General features: G+C 35.8%; 1 protein-coding gene and 1 long non-coding RNA gene across 5 annotated transcripts in view; one reads left to right on the forward strand and one right to left on the reverse strand.

Annotated features, from left to right (window-relative positions):
• Positions 1–13,556, forward strand: part of ZFHX4 (zinc finger homeobox 4) — a 150,066-nt gene that overhangs the window by 90,025 nt on the left and 46,485 nt on the right. The gene's annotated exons all lie outside the window — the stretch shown is intronic.
• On the reverse strand, positions 10,079–12,401 carry LOC129121212 (uncharacterized). Its single transcript, XR_008534410.2, has 3 exons — positions 12,322–12,401; positions 12,079–12,158; positions 10,079–11,312 (listed from the first exon to the last, which is right to left on the reverse strand). It is a non-coding gene; the product is annotated as an uncharacterized LOC129121212 (long non-coding RNA).

The raw sequence follows: 13,556 nt of genomic DNA on the forward strand, positions 1-13,556 counted from the left end.
AAGATCTATATGAAGGAAGGGGTGCTTCACTTTCTGTGGATCTGTATGTCTACAGAAGTTTATTCTCCAGAAATAGGAAGGGCATCCACTGGCAGCTATTCCAGCAATTTAGCTGATGCTTTTTGCCCTCCATTTGCTGAAGAACAATATCTGGTCTGTGATTCTATTCATAAGTTAGATTAAAATTTTAAAGGGCCACTGCCTAGTAACTTCTGCTTCTAAGGATTGACAGTTTTATTATGAAAACCACATTAAAATGAGAATTGCTTGCCATAATTTTCCCATTGCAGTGGAGCTTTCAAGAAGGGCAGGTGGAGAAGAACCTCAATGTAGCCTAAAGGCTACCTGGATGCAGGAGTCCCTTCCACCTGCCACAGAGCCAGTCCTGGGGGCATTGCAGGCAGCTACATTCAGCAGTCATGGATGAATGGCAAAAAGGGAGATCTCATCTTCCCCTCTGTCATTTGTCTAATCAAGATTAAACACATTTTCAGATTATTGGCCACTTCACTGCCTCTCCCCGCTGGTAGTGAGGCAAATGAGTTGCTCTAGCAGAGGGGTATGGAACTGCCTGGGTTGTGGATAGAGAGTAAGAAAATAGGGAATGTAGTGAGTTTGTATGAGTTTCTCTCTCACCAGAGACTTCCTTTCTTTTGTGCCCTATGAGGAAGGCTAGAAGTTCTTCTAAGCAGGTTGATTTACCAGTCTCTAGGACCTGGATTCAGGGGATTGGAAGGTCTCTAGTGTGTACCATGGGGAAAAGACCTAAATAATCAAGATCATGTTTATGTATTTGCTTTTATGAGGCTGTTACTTACTGTGCATACACAGTAAGGACCATACACGTGCAGAAGAATATACATGGTCATTAGTAAGTGAAGTCTTAACTGAGCTTATGATAGCTGCTTTTAAAATATTTTTTATGTTACTAGTAAATAATAGGCATTTTCTAACTTCCAACAGTTTTTTTTTTTTTTAAAAAAAAAGGTTGTTTGAGGGAAAAAAGTCCAGAAAGGAAGAAAATCAGAGACAAGGACTACTTTTAGAGAACATGAAAGCCTAGACACAAACTAAGAAAAGTCCAAGACATAAAAGTTGAGTTTGACATGGTATTTTTCTGTTTTTCACTTGTGCTTCTATACACCTTCCCTTTTCTTTTTTCCTTGGTTTTTGTTTTTTTGGTGGGTTTTGTTTTTTGGGTTTTGTCTTTTTGTTTTGGTTTGGTTTGGTTTTTTTTTTCCTTCTTCAGCGGCAAGATAAAGTGAGAGTGTCAAGCTTAGAATATTCTGGCTTTTGTTGCTTTGAGTCATAACTTTACTGTTGCTAAGACCTACCTTTTTTGGCCTATGAATAATAATTTTTATGTCGTGATGGTGTAGCTAGAAGAATCAGATAGTTTTAAAGCATATTCAACCATCCTTTTTACTTACTTTTAATCAACTTGTTCTTCCAAACAAGGTATGGAATTGATAGCTGTTATTGATTGCTTGTAGCATTACCTAATCTTCACTAAATGTAGGAAGCTTTTCAGATTTAGAAAGGTGGCAGAAATTGTCTAGTAATGATGCTGCTGGGAATTGAAGCTCAATACCGTGGTCAGTATAAAAGTGATATAGCTGTAAGAGGTATGTTATTATAGGCCCATTGTTTTTTATTAAATGCTCAAGCTGGTGTAATTTACAGATATTTTGAAGTTGCTTATGTTTTTATCAGCTGTTTCAGTATTTCATTTGTTTGAATTTACACCAAGAAAAACTTTTATTGATAATAATGTGCTGAAAGTTTGGAAAAACTAGAGAATGTAAGGAATCCAGTACTGTGATAATGTGAAAAAAAGGATGTCATTTATCCTTTCAATACAAAAGGGGAAATATAAGAAATCATTACTAAAACAGGTATAAATGTAACCTTCACTGTACTTCAGTAATTATCCTAGTCCACGGTATGGCGTTGGTATCATGATTTCCTTTATTTCCTCTTTGTTTTCATTTTTATCTGGGTACTTCACTGGTGAGTAATAGCTAAAGGGAACCCATTTATGCAAGGCGAGCATTCAGTTTGCAAGTGAATTTGCTTGTAGCTATTGCCACATTTGAACCTCACTAATGTATGTAAATTAAAAACTCTGGTATTTGGATCGCTCCTGTTTGAAATAAAAACAGAATCTGATCATTACAATCTGCAAGCCAGGTATTATCACTGGACTAGTGAGCCGCTGATGATAAATTGTACTGAATAGCTTGTGGATAGAATATTTTATCTCAGTTCTCTATCACACAGCACTGCATAAAATAAGAATGATTCATCAAGCATGAGAGCTGGTGGTTTATGAAATTCATTGCTCACGGCAAGTGTATTTTTTAAAATTCAAAAGACAAAGCAACTCACAAGGGTTATTTAGTAATCAGTGTGAATTACTTCTAGGTATAAGCCTTAGTGGAAAAAATTAAAAATACATTTGCTGTACAGGAAGCATTATTGCTGTAGGTGCTATAATTTAACTGCTTCTCATCTATACTTTTGTTTTACTGTGTGTGTGTGTGTGTGTGTGCGCGCGCGTGTGACCATTTTGGATTCCAATCCTCCTCCCCTTTATTTTTAAAAGTGAAACTGCATAATCAGTTGTAACAGGATTATTACATCGAACAAGTCTATTCTATGCTCTCAGCAGAAACATCTTCAGGGGCTTGTACACCTTAGGCTGCAGAGGATATTTTGTTTATTCAAAAAGACATGTAAAAGGAGAAGAGCAATATAAAGTCATCTTTTTTTCCTTCAGATTTACAGTAAGAATGTTTCATTTCTTCTTGTGTATTGATGTCCCAAGGCAATGTTCCAAATGAAAAGATAATAACTTATGAAGAAGTGTCAAAAACTAATTAAGTTTTGTAACTTGTTTTTCCTTCACATAAAGTATATTTTTCATCACACTGTCCAGTCACATGCTGGGATTTCTGCTAACATCATCACATGCCAGTCACACCAAATCTCAGTGGCTCTTCTCCTCCTGTCATTATTTTCAGCATCAATTAATTTTCTTGTGACCTCGCCTTTAGAAAATGTAGCAGGGAATTATCAGTGCATGCTTTGTACAGTCTATTTGGAAGGCATTAGGCCACTGTGTGTATTTGAAAATGGAGTAGGCCAAACATTATATTTTCTCACCTGCAGGGTTGCCTAGTAACCTGAATTAAGGATTTTCACCAAGCCTTCAAGACAAATAGAAAAACTGTAAAGCAGGTTGACCCAGGTGGGAGACTCAGACCCACTCACTTACATTAGCATTTTGAGTGGGGAAATGTAAAACACAGCTCCTCATTAACATTATTGTGGAAATAGTTTTTGTAATTAAAGCAGCCTATTTTCTTGGCAAGTGAGAAGCAAGTGATGCATTGTATTTCAATGTTGCTAAATTTGTGTTGTGAAGTACACTTTGTTTTACTTTTTGACATATTATTTGCTTGTGGACTGTCAAAACTGAGCACTCGATGAAGGGAATGAGGAAATGTCTTTAAAACATGTAAATATCTCTTTGGTGGCATTCTCACTAAAAGCATACACACTTGCCTGTGTTGAGTAGCAGTTCACGTAGATATGTTCAGCTTTCATTTAATCACTTCAAGGAACTAAATTCCTTGTTTAATGTATTGCCATTGAAAAGAAAGATTAGTGTACTTTAGAGGTGGGGGTCATTCTTTGTAACGCTATTACAGCTTTGTCCTTGACATGCAAGATTCCTCCAGAAAAGGAAGAGAAGGGGGGGGAGCTGGAAATTCTGCCTCAAAGGTACAAAGCAAAGAAGTAGCACAATTAGAATGTCGGCACATAGTGACAGTCCTCTGCAAATGATGGTGTCAGGCCACTGAGGGGCCGAGGGTGGCAGGAGTGACATTCACCCTAGCAAGATGGAAATAAATGCCCTGTTTGATAAAAGAAAACAGACAATTTATGTATACCCTGAAGAGTTAACAGCTAGTGAGCCATTCCTATGGGTCAAGTGCTGCATTTGCATTTTGATGGGATGTTATCAAGTAATTAATGCACCAGTCAGGATTTATTACCTCAGGAGTGAACTGAAAGGTTCATTACAAAATCGGTTTCACTTGAAGATAGGCATTTCCTCAGAGTTAGCTTTTGACATGTTGTTCCTAGCTCTCTCTGCCTGTGGCAGCAATGGTAGAAGGCCAGTGAGGTGAAATTCATTGCTTAATAAGGGCATTCACTTTGGGTATTCTTGTGATAATAAATGTATACATCAAGGCCGCACTGCCTTGTCAGTTTAATTGCTTCTTGTGCTCCTTAACAAGCCAATCTTAATCAGTCTGGACCATGTTATGAATAATTTAGGGATCAGCAGACTTCACGCTTAATAAGATATACTAGATTATAAAACTTAAGTGCACTGTTTATAGAAAGCACAGAAAACACTTTAAGTTTTTATTAGCAGCAAGGAAAAAAACCAAAACAAACCCAAACCTAGTAGTGAGGTTTTCTAACACTTGCATTTTGTGAGCAACAGCTGTGTGTCCCCATGCCGAAACCCCCACCACTTCTGTCAAAGGGCCACAGTTTGGCCTCTCTGTCCCCCTAAGCCTCTGCCAGACATAATGGGAAATTTGAGCAGGCCGTGAGATTAAAGCCCAGAATCTCTGGCCAACCAGCAATTGTCATTTTAGAAAACATTCTTTTATCTTTTTAAATGCAAGGCAAAGCAAATCTTATTTTAAAACATTTTCTGATGGACAAAAATTACCATTTTGTAGGTTGACTGCCTACATGGATTTTAATGCAACTATTTAGATTTGAGGTTGGGTTGCCAAACCTATATCAACAATAGGATTTTTAAATGTTTTTCCTTTGTTAAATGATAAAGGTGAAATATAGGATCGACTGTAAATCACTCATACATAAAATGTGAATTATTAAAGTAAAATACTTTTTATTTATTATGCTGATATAGAAATACATTAAAAAGTAACAGAAATAGTCTTCAATCTCTGAGAGTGTATTATGATTCATCCATCTGATAAGTGTTGTTTGATTAAAAAGGAACATTTAACCTTTTTGTTTTAAAAGAATTCTTTGTCCTCCATTTTACCTCAACATTTGCAGGCTATAAGTTGTCCACAGAGTAATGCATCATTCAGTTTATGACATCTAATAAAGGCCTACTGCAAGCATTAGAACCAGGTGCTTCAACAATTTTCCAGCCTGCTTGTAGCTGCTTCTGTTTGTTCTCTTGTAACCTAGATAGGAAAGAAAGAAAGAAAGAAAAAAAACCCTAACAAAAACCTACAACATTTTTCATTATTTTCTTTTTTATTCCTTTCTGTTTAAGCCTTGACACATGCTGACAGCACTACAGTATCATTTGATGCCCGTGTAAACAATAGCTGCATGTATTTCTGAACACAGAGCCTATTTATTAGTATAAATAGAGCTGTAATTAAAGGCTATGCTTTCAGTCGTTAGATAATGTATTAAAATAATGTTATTGTTCAAATACATTTATGAATCAGGAAGATAGGTACCAGTAAATGAAAAACAACTTCAAACCTATTTCCCAACCTATAGCTGGACTATCATACTCCTTTGTTCTTGTGCAGGTTAATAGAGATTGAGGAGATGGGCAGAGGAAAAGCAGTGCAATTTTCTGCTATTTAAGCTTGGCGAAATGGCACTCTTCAGGAAGCAGCAAAAAGTATGAAAGCGTAATAGGCATTTTAAAAGTAGAAGTCCATATAGCTGCTTGAGGGATCCTCAGATTTAGGCATGCATAGAATCACGAATGAGATAATCAGCATTGTGAAATTGAAACCTGTCTGCTGCCTGCTGCTGTTCTTCCCTCTTTCAGTGGAGTGATTTGTAACACTCATCTTCTTCAGGCAAGGCAGCCTTCAAGATTATCCAGAACTGTCAATAGTAATTGCCAAAGTATTTTATTACCTACAGAAAATCAAAGGAATTTTATAACCAACAGTTATCAAGTTTCAATACACGGTATAAAGAGAGCAATTTTAGTTGGAATACAATCGTGTTTGGCTTGCTTTTATGTTCTTGAGACAATTCCTGTGCAACCAACTACAACATTCACTGTATTTAAGCTGGAGGCAAGAATATGCATGTGTACTTGTAGTTTAAAAAAATTACATAATGCTTACAAGCTTCTGCAAGCAAGTGGTTTTTAATTGCCATGCAAACTATGCCTTAACTAATTACTTCTAAAAAGAATGAGGTTTCTGTAAAACTTGAGATGACATTTTGAAATTCTGACAGTAGATATAAGTTTAACTGGGGCATTGTCTGTCATGAGATAAATAAAATGCCTGAAATTAGCAAAATATGACACTGATTATAAAGTCTGAAAACATTAATGTTGCAGATCTTATTATAGCCTCTGAATATTACTGCTATGTGAACCACAGTTGTGATTGTCAGCCATTCAGTTAACACAATTCTGTTTTGCTACAGGGTCACCCATGATTCAAAGCCTTTCAGATGCTTGGCTTCTCACTCAGGCTATGGATGAGTGAGGACTGCATCTTCTGTTCAACAGTGCTTTTCTGAGCCAGGCATTTCACTTTCCTTCCCCGACACCAGGGAAAAGGAAAGTGTGACTGTCTAAATGTTTGGTGGGAGAAAATTTAGTTTCTAATTTTGACAATGTATTTCCCCTCTAATTCATAATGTCAAGACTTCAATGAGATGGCTGTCTCTGTGGGTTCATTTAAAAACAAATACACAAATTCACATGTGAAAAATAAATTGGCATTGCCTCTTTTTAAGTTCCAAACCAGATAGATTCACTTGTATTTTGAGTCATATGCATAGGATTTTATTCACAGCACCAAAAAGCAGGTGTCATTTCTATCGAGGGGCTGCACTGAAAGAGAAATAAGCCATGAACAAATTTTATACTACTATAGCCATGAAGCCGTGATTACAGCATAACAGAGAGCTCTCCTTTCAACTGTGAACCTCCTTGCTCTTTCTCCGTGAGCTTTTGTTTTTAAAAAAAGACCTGTTAATTGAATTATTAATTGTTGTTGAAAGGGTAAAGTACTTTACCAAGAACCTCCTTTCATGGCACTGCAATATATGAAAAATTTAACAAAATGGTAATTAGGGGAGAGGTTATTTATATACTATTAAAATGCTGATGTAATTATCAGAGAGTTATTCAATTACACCGGATAATAGACATTTTTAATGTAAGGAAGATGGCTAGCCTGCTGTAATTTTGCTAATATGAGCAACCTACCCTGGGTCGTGTATTTTTTTCACTCTTATAATTTTTACTGGTTTCTTTATATTTATATTACAGTGTATGAAACATGCATTGCTACATTATTCCATCTAGTATTTCTGTATGGATTACAAAAGTGTACTCTATACATCAACTAAAATTCTGCAGATATTTAAGAACATCAGAAGGAATGTTACTAATTTGTCCCTTTTGAAGAGAACTTCATTACCTCACCTGCACAACCTGAAAGGAGAAACATTTAGGGCTAACACAGAGTTAACACAACAATCACATTTCTTGTTTACTTAGAGCTGTGGATTTGAACTGAATAATGGCAGGAGAAGCTGATGTTTATATTTTTGAGGGCCTGGAACTGTGTATTTGAACTAGATGTGTGCAAAACTTGTTCCCTTTAGTCCCTGGTTGTCTAGTAGAATATTGTCCCATTGATAAATTGGGAATTGTCAAGAGCCAACATGGGCATGTTGCCACTGTAACATACATATTGAAAGAATTGGGGTTTTTTGTTTGATTCATTTTAGTTTACACTTTGCCACTCTGGTTAGATTAGAAGTATTTTAGAAGTCTCATTAGTTTGTTTATTAAAAGGAAGGAATCTAAATAGTACAGAGGAAGCATATACTCTCTTATTCCAGATACTGAATAGCTCCAGAAATGACTAGTGATCGTTTTTCTAATCAGATGTATGATCATGGAGACTGTCATGATGTAATGGTGATATGGACATGTGGCTATAATACCATTTTCTCAGAAGAGGAATGAATTGTCTCTGATTCTAAGCTGATTGAAGTATTGGCATTCAAAGAATCAGAGCACAGGAACAAAAGAATCTGTCTTTGCAAAGCTGTACTACAGCTCATATTAACCTAAAACGTGTGGCAATAAAATTGAGTCTTATTTAAATGTTCTTTTTTCTTAAAAAAAATACAGAATACAAGTTGTTGAAACTTTTAAAACAGAGGGAAATTCATAACAGGATATTTGTAGATCATAGTTCAGATACAGTTTTCTGTTAGGACACAGAATCTGAAAATGCTTCAGTTAAAATCAGCTTAGCAGTAGCACAACTCTATTAAATTTAGCAGAGCTAGCCTTAATTTTCACTAGTTTGTATGAGAAAACCATAATTGTCACTCATTACTGTAGAGAAACAAATTGCACTTCTTTCTTAAGTATCTGTTTGTTTAAACCCTGTATGGTTGCATTTAACGTTGGATTAGGTAGGGTAAGAGTTTACTGAGAAATTGCACAGCTGTATTTGTGCAGAGCTATACCTGATTCCCACCTCCTGTAGTGTGAGCAGTGGTAAGTGAACTGTTTCTGTGTTGTTCACTCACTCTGTCAGATCGAAATTCAGCTCAATAGCATTAAACTAGCTCCCATTTGAAAGATTTGTCTTACAAAACCCTGAAAACTGCACTGAACATGCATACATTGATTTTGTTGCTAGAATCTCCTGAGCTTTGATAAAAAGGAGACTCCACATGCAGGTGAAAGAGGGTTTACCTCTTCAATATTAAAAAGAGAAGATTAAGGATTTTTGTTCAGCTAAGGCTGAACTAATCAGTGGCATATGAAGGCAAGAGACCTGGCTTCATGCCTGTAGTATGGTAATGTTATTTTTAGTTGAACAACAAGTTCAAATTTCTTCAGTAGCTGTCTCTGAGTAACTGTCTACCATTATTCCCATTTGCACAGGTAATAGAATATCCAGGGGTGCAGCAGTAAAGTTTTTTATTTTAGCCACAGAGAGGGAGGTTTGTCATGTTCATTGCAGGAAATTTGCTCAAATTTTGTCCTGGAAAACATGCAACTGTGATAGCAATTCACTGAACAACATCTGTGTGATAGTATTCTAAATGATGAGCAGTTTGGCATTCATGGAGAAAATAAGGCATTTTTTTGTATTCAGAAATTTACTTTCCTTCCATTAAGTTCTATTAAAACATTAGAAAATGAAGATGAATGATTTTCACAAGCTTTCACATTTCATTCTAAAGAAAAAGGTTCATTTGAGCTTCCAAGTTGAAGAACCTTCCTTTTTTGTCTGTGCTACAGACACATTCTGCACAGTACTTGTGGTTATCATAGCAAATACAACTATGTGAATTTTAGTGGAAGAAGAGTAAGGTAGCTTTAATTTGCACATGTCATCACTGAGAATGTCACCACAACGTAATGCACAACATCCTGGGGAAAACAATAGTTGTTCACCTTCTACTGTCTGATCCAGCTTTCTCTTGTGTTCACCTGTGGAAAGTCAGATAGCAAAAATGTTGCTTGAAATTGTGGCACAGGAAAGGCTTTGCAAGATATGGAGGGAGAAGGCAGTAATTGTTTGAATGAACTAGCTATGCTGTAAGATATCACAGCATGTTACAAATACATCTAAACTTAAGTCTTATCAGCCATGCTTTTGATCTGTAGTAAGCAACAAACAGCAACAAAACCAAAATGAATGCTACAGAGACAGATAAAACTAGATAAGATGTTTTCAGAAATTAGATAACATTTATTTTTCATCATTTATAAGAATCACTTTTGCCTTTTAGGCATATGGCAGTTGCATTCTTGCGCAGCGTGGTTTTTCTTCATCAGATGTACTGCCCCTGCCATCCTTAAACTGAGGTCACACTCCACAAGCACATGGAAGTCCAAATAAAAGAGAGTAGCTTCTTGAACATATCTCATAGTTTTAAAACTAACAATGACTTATCTGAAAAACTAATTGTCAATGATGACTTAGCCTTACTTCAGTCTGAACACAGAGCAGAGAGGACAAGAAAAACAAGCTCTGAAATAACTCATGAGACTGGAGAATTATTTGTCTAACTCAGTGAAATTGGGAATAATCTTCAAATCCTGCTGTAAAAATAATGTGCAAATACTGCTTAGTAAATTTGAGTTAAAACTCAAATGTTTTTAATGACCACATATATTCTTAAAAGTATTTAGTGCTTTTATTGACAGAGAAATATTTATTTTACTACAGCATTTCCAGTTTGCTTGACTTACGAGACTCAATAGCACATCTATAGCAATTCCAAATTCAGGAACTTAAAAGCAGTAATGATGAATTTAGGCCAGTTGCAATTTAAAGGAAGGTTGCTGACATTTTAGAATTACATGATTCTCTTGGAATTCATTTCATACTTTAATTCTGTTATACCAAAAAACGTTAGATGCAAGGGTAGAAGCTGAACTGGTAGCATTTTTTTTTTCCTAAGCCAATCCATAAAGATGTCCCTTCACCTCTTTGATGTGATAAGGAAGTGTTAAATCAAAGTGAATCCTTATTCTGCATCTTGGGACAGAAAACTGCTTAAGCCAATTGTTACTATTCCTGAGTGTTTTAGACAGTGAACCATGCATCTCTCTCTGCACATCAGAGAAGATTGTAGCAGTCATTGTGCCACCTGCTATCACTTAATTAGTATAATCATCTCATTTCCAGTTGGAAATAATGGCATCATGCACTTTTTAGTAATTGTAACCGTCATAATATATTCCAAATTATGTTACACTAACATTATGTGATTTAGAAATATTAGGAGGGGGTATTTGCTTTGCAAATACACTGGTCTTTCTGATCTTGACTCTCACCCAGCAACAAAAGTCCATACCCAGTTTTCTGTTTTATTATGATCCTAAAGATATCACTGATTCATATCATAACTCTGCAAACGAGCCTTTGGTAACTGTGATTTAACCTTTAGTGGACAGAGAAAAGAAAAAATAATGGAAACAGCAGCTTGACATAATGTAAAACACACCCAGGCTTCAAAGAATTTGATCTTGTTTCTTAGCAAAATAATTTTTTTAAAAACAGAATCTTGGTGATCATTTATGCAAGCTATATACATTTTGTTTATGGTTCTCTGTTTAAGGAATAATTTCAGTTGATCAGAATAGGTATTAACGTTTAAACATTTCTATACTGCAGCTTTTTTTTTGCTCCTGGAGATTTCATCACAGCAAATGAATAGGTAATAAATGAGTCAGTTTGGGGCTGCTTCATTTCACTGGACGGTTCTGGGCTATGAGGCTTCAAAAACAGAAAGAGAGAGAAAAAGAGAAAGAAATAGGCAATGACATGAAGGGATACAGGCAAACCTGAGCCACCGTCAGAGCTAACCCTCCCCCATTCCCAATGATACTGTCTGGCTAAGCAAAGCACTGCCACATATATATATCAGGCAAGGTTATTACCACTCTGCTTTGTAAACATGCTATGCCTCCTGGACATCTTCTATTTTTATTTCATTTTTGTGTTATATCTTATATGTAAATCTAGGCTGGCGAGAGTCAGGAGGCATTCATAGCGTTGGGCCAAATTCATTCCAGGTGCAGTTCCAGGTCTGTTGACTTCAATGAAATTACACCTGGGATGAATTTGGTCTATTATTAACTATAGAGATTACATGTCCAGCTTCCATAGTATACTAAAATACCCAGAATACATATAAATAATGAAGTATGTAATTACAGTCCTGGTTTTAATTTGTGTTCCTAAATGTACTGATGCTTTTGCACATGTTTATAGTTATAGCAATGCTATTGTAGTATATTTTTGTTTAGTGCAAATATATTTGAGTTTTTCTTTAAAACAGAGATACCCACAATGTTTACTTTCATATGTCACAGTAAGTCTTTCAAAATCCATATGATGGCCAATTCCATGTAACAATATTAAATTATATTGGTCTTAAATATCATACATATATATGGAGAGAGAGAGAGAGAAAGAGAGAAACATATGCAGGACATCACGATACTGCCACTTAAAATCATTCTGCAAACAATGAGCTTACCTTCCTATGGATTATATGTTAATCAATACACACAAAGAGGTGATCTTGTCAGAGTTGATATGAGCCAATAGAACTGTTACCTATCAATACAAAAAATTTCATTCATTTCTATGTTTCCTGTCTCAAACAGTGCAAAGCAGGTCAGTCGACAGGAATTTGTGCCCGACCAAACCCAAAAGCTAGGCAGTATTTAAATGGGCTCTTCCTTCATGAGGAGACATAAAAAGCATAAGTATGACTTACCTCTGCATACACCTAATTCCGTTGGCTCCCCTGTATCGTTTCGTACATTCCTGCACCTTTCAGCATGGCACACTGTGAAGACCTGGTAAGCGAGTTAAAGTCAGATGACGCTAACGAATCCCAGCGCAAATGACTGAATCAATAGGAAACCAGCCACTGCTGTTTAAGTGTATCGATAAATGTACCTTTATTTTCTCTTGAATGGATAAGTGTCGCAGTTAAGAGTCCTATGGATCTCTTAATTGAAAGTTAATTTTAAATCAATAAAGAGAGTCATTTAAATATTGATCAGTCCTTTCTACACGAATTGTTAGCTGATTTTTTTTTTTTTTGAAACAACTTTGTTTAAATGCAATCAATAGCCCACAATCAGTGCGTTCCATAAAAAATTGACAGATGTTCCCAAAATGCCTGCTAGGCATAATCTTATCTGTTTACATATGTAGCATAGATATTTGAATCCTTTTCAAATGTACCCAGGTCTCTATGGCAGAAATGTGATTTCCTTATATACCAAACTGCAGGACTAAAGCGCATTCTTCCTCTTCTTTTTCAATAAGGTGGTTTAAAATTAAAAAGGAAGAGTTCTTGGATTTCCTTTGATTCTGCAAGTAATATTCATATTGTTTTACTAGTGCAGGCAGACTGCAAAAGAAGAATGCCCTTGTTTTGCACATAGGGAAAAGAGAGATAAACACTTATATGAAGCACATGTTCTCTGGAATTTGTGTGTCATAATCCATCAGATGTATTACTGTATGCAAAATGATACCTAGCTTTTAATTATATAGACATTTATGTACACTTTGTGTATGCATGTTGAATAGTAATGACTTTTAGCTTTATTGCATGGATATGGTCTCTCTCCTCAGCAGCACATAGCAAGACTATTTTATCTCAATTTGACAAAGCACACAGTTGAGTTAAAAGGATACAAATTTCATTTCATGAGATTCACTGAGATTAACCTAATAAAATAAACCTAGCTACATGTGGCTTTCAACATTTCAACAAAAATGACACTCTTCTAAGATGCCTTCCCAGAACCCTTTCAGTAATTTGCCTGTAGTGGCCTGGTGCAATTTAGTTTGTCACACCTAGTGATGAAGTCAGACTGGACACTTTGGTACAAGCAATATGAATTGAATTTTTCTCCTGTACCTTCTAATTAATTACAAAGTTATACTTTGATGTACACAGCTCTGAAGTCCTGAAGTTGGCCTTTATTATTATTT

This window comes from Agelaius phoeniceus, chromosome 1, assembly GCF_051311805.1.
Source record: "Agelaius phoeniceus isolate bAgePho1 chromosome 1, bAgePho1.hap1, whole genome shotgun sequence".
Classification (NCBI taxonomy): Eukaryota; Metazoa; Chordata; class Aves; order Passeriformes; family Icteridae; genus Agelaius; species Agelaius phoeniceus.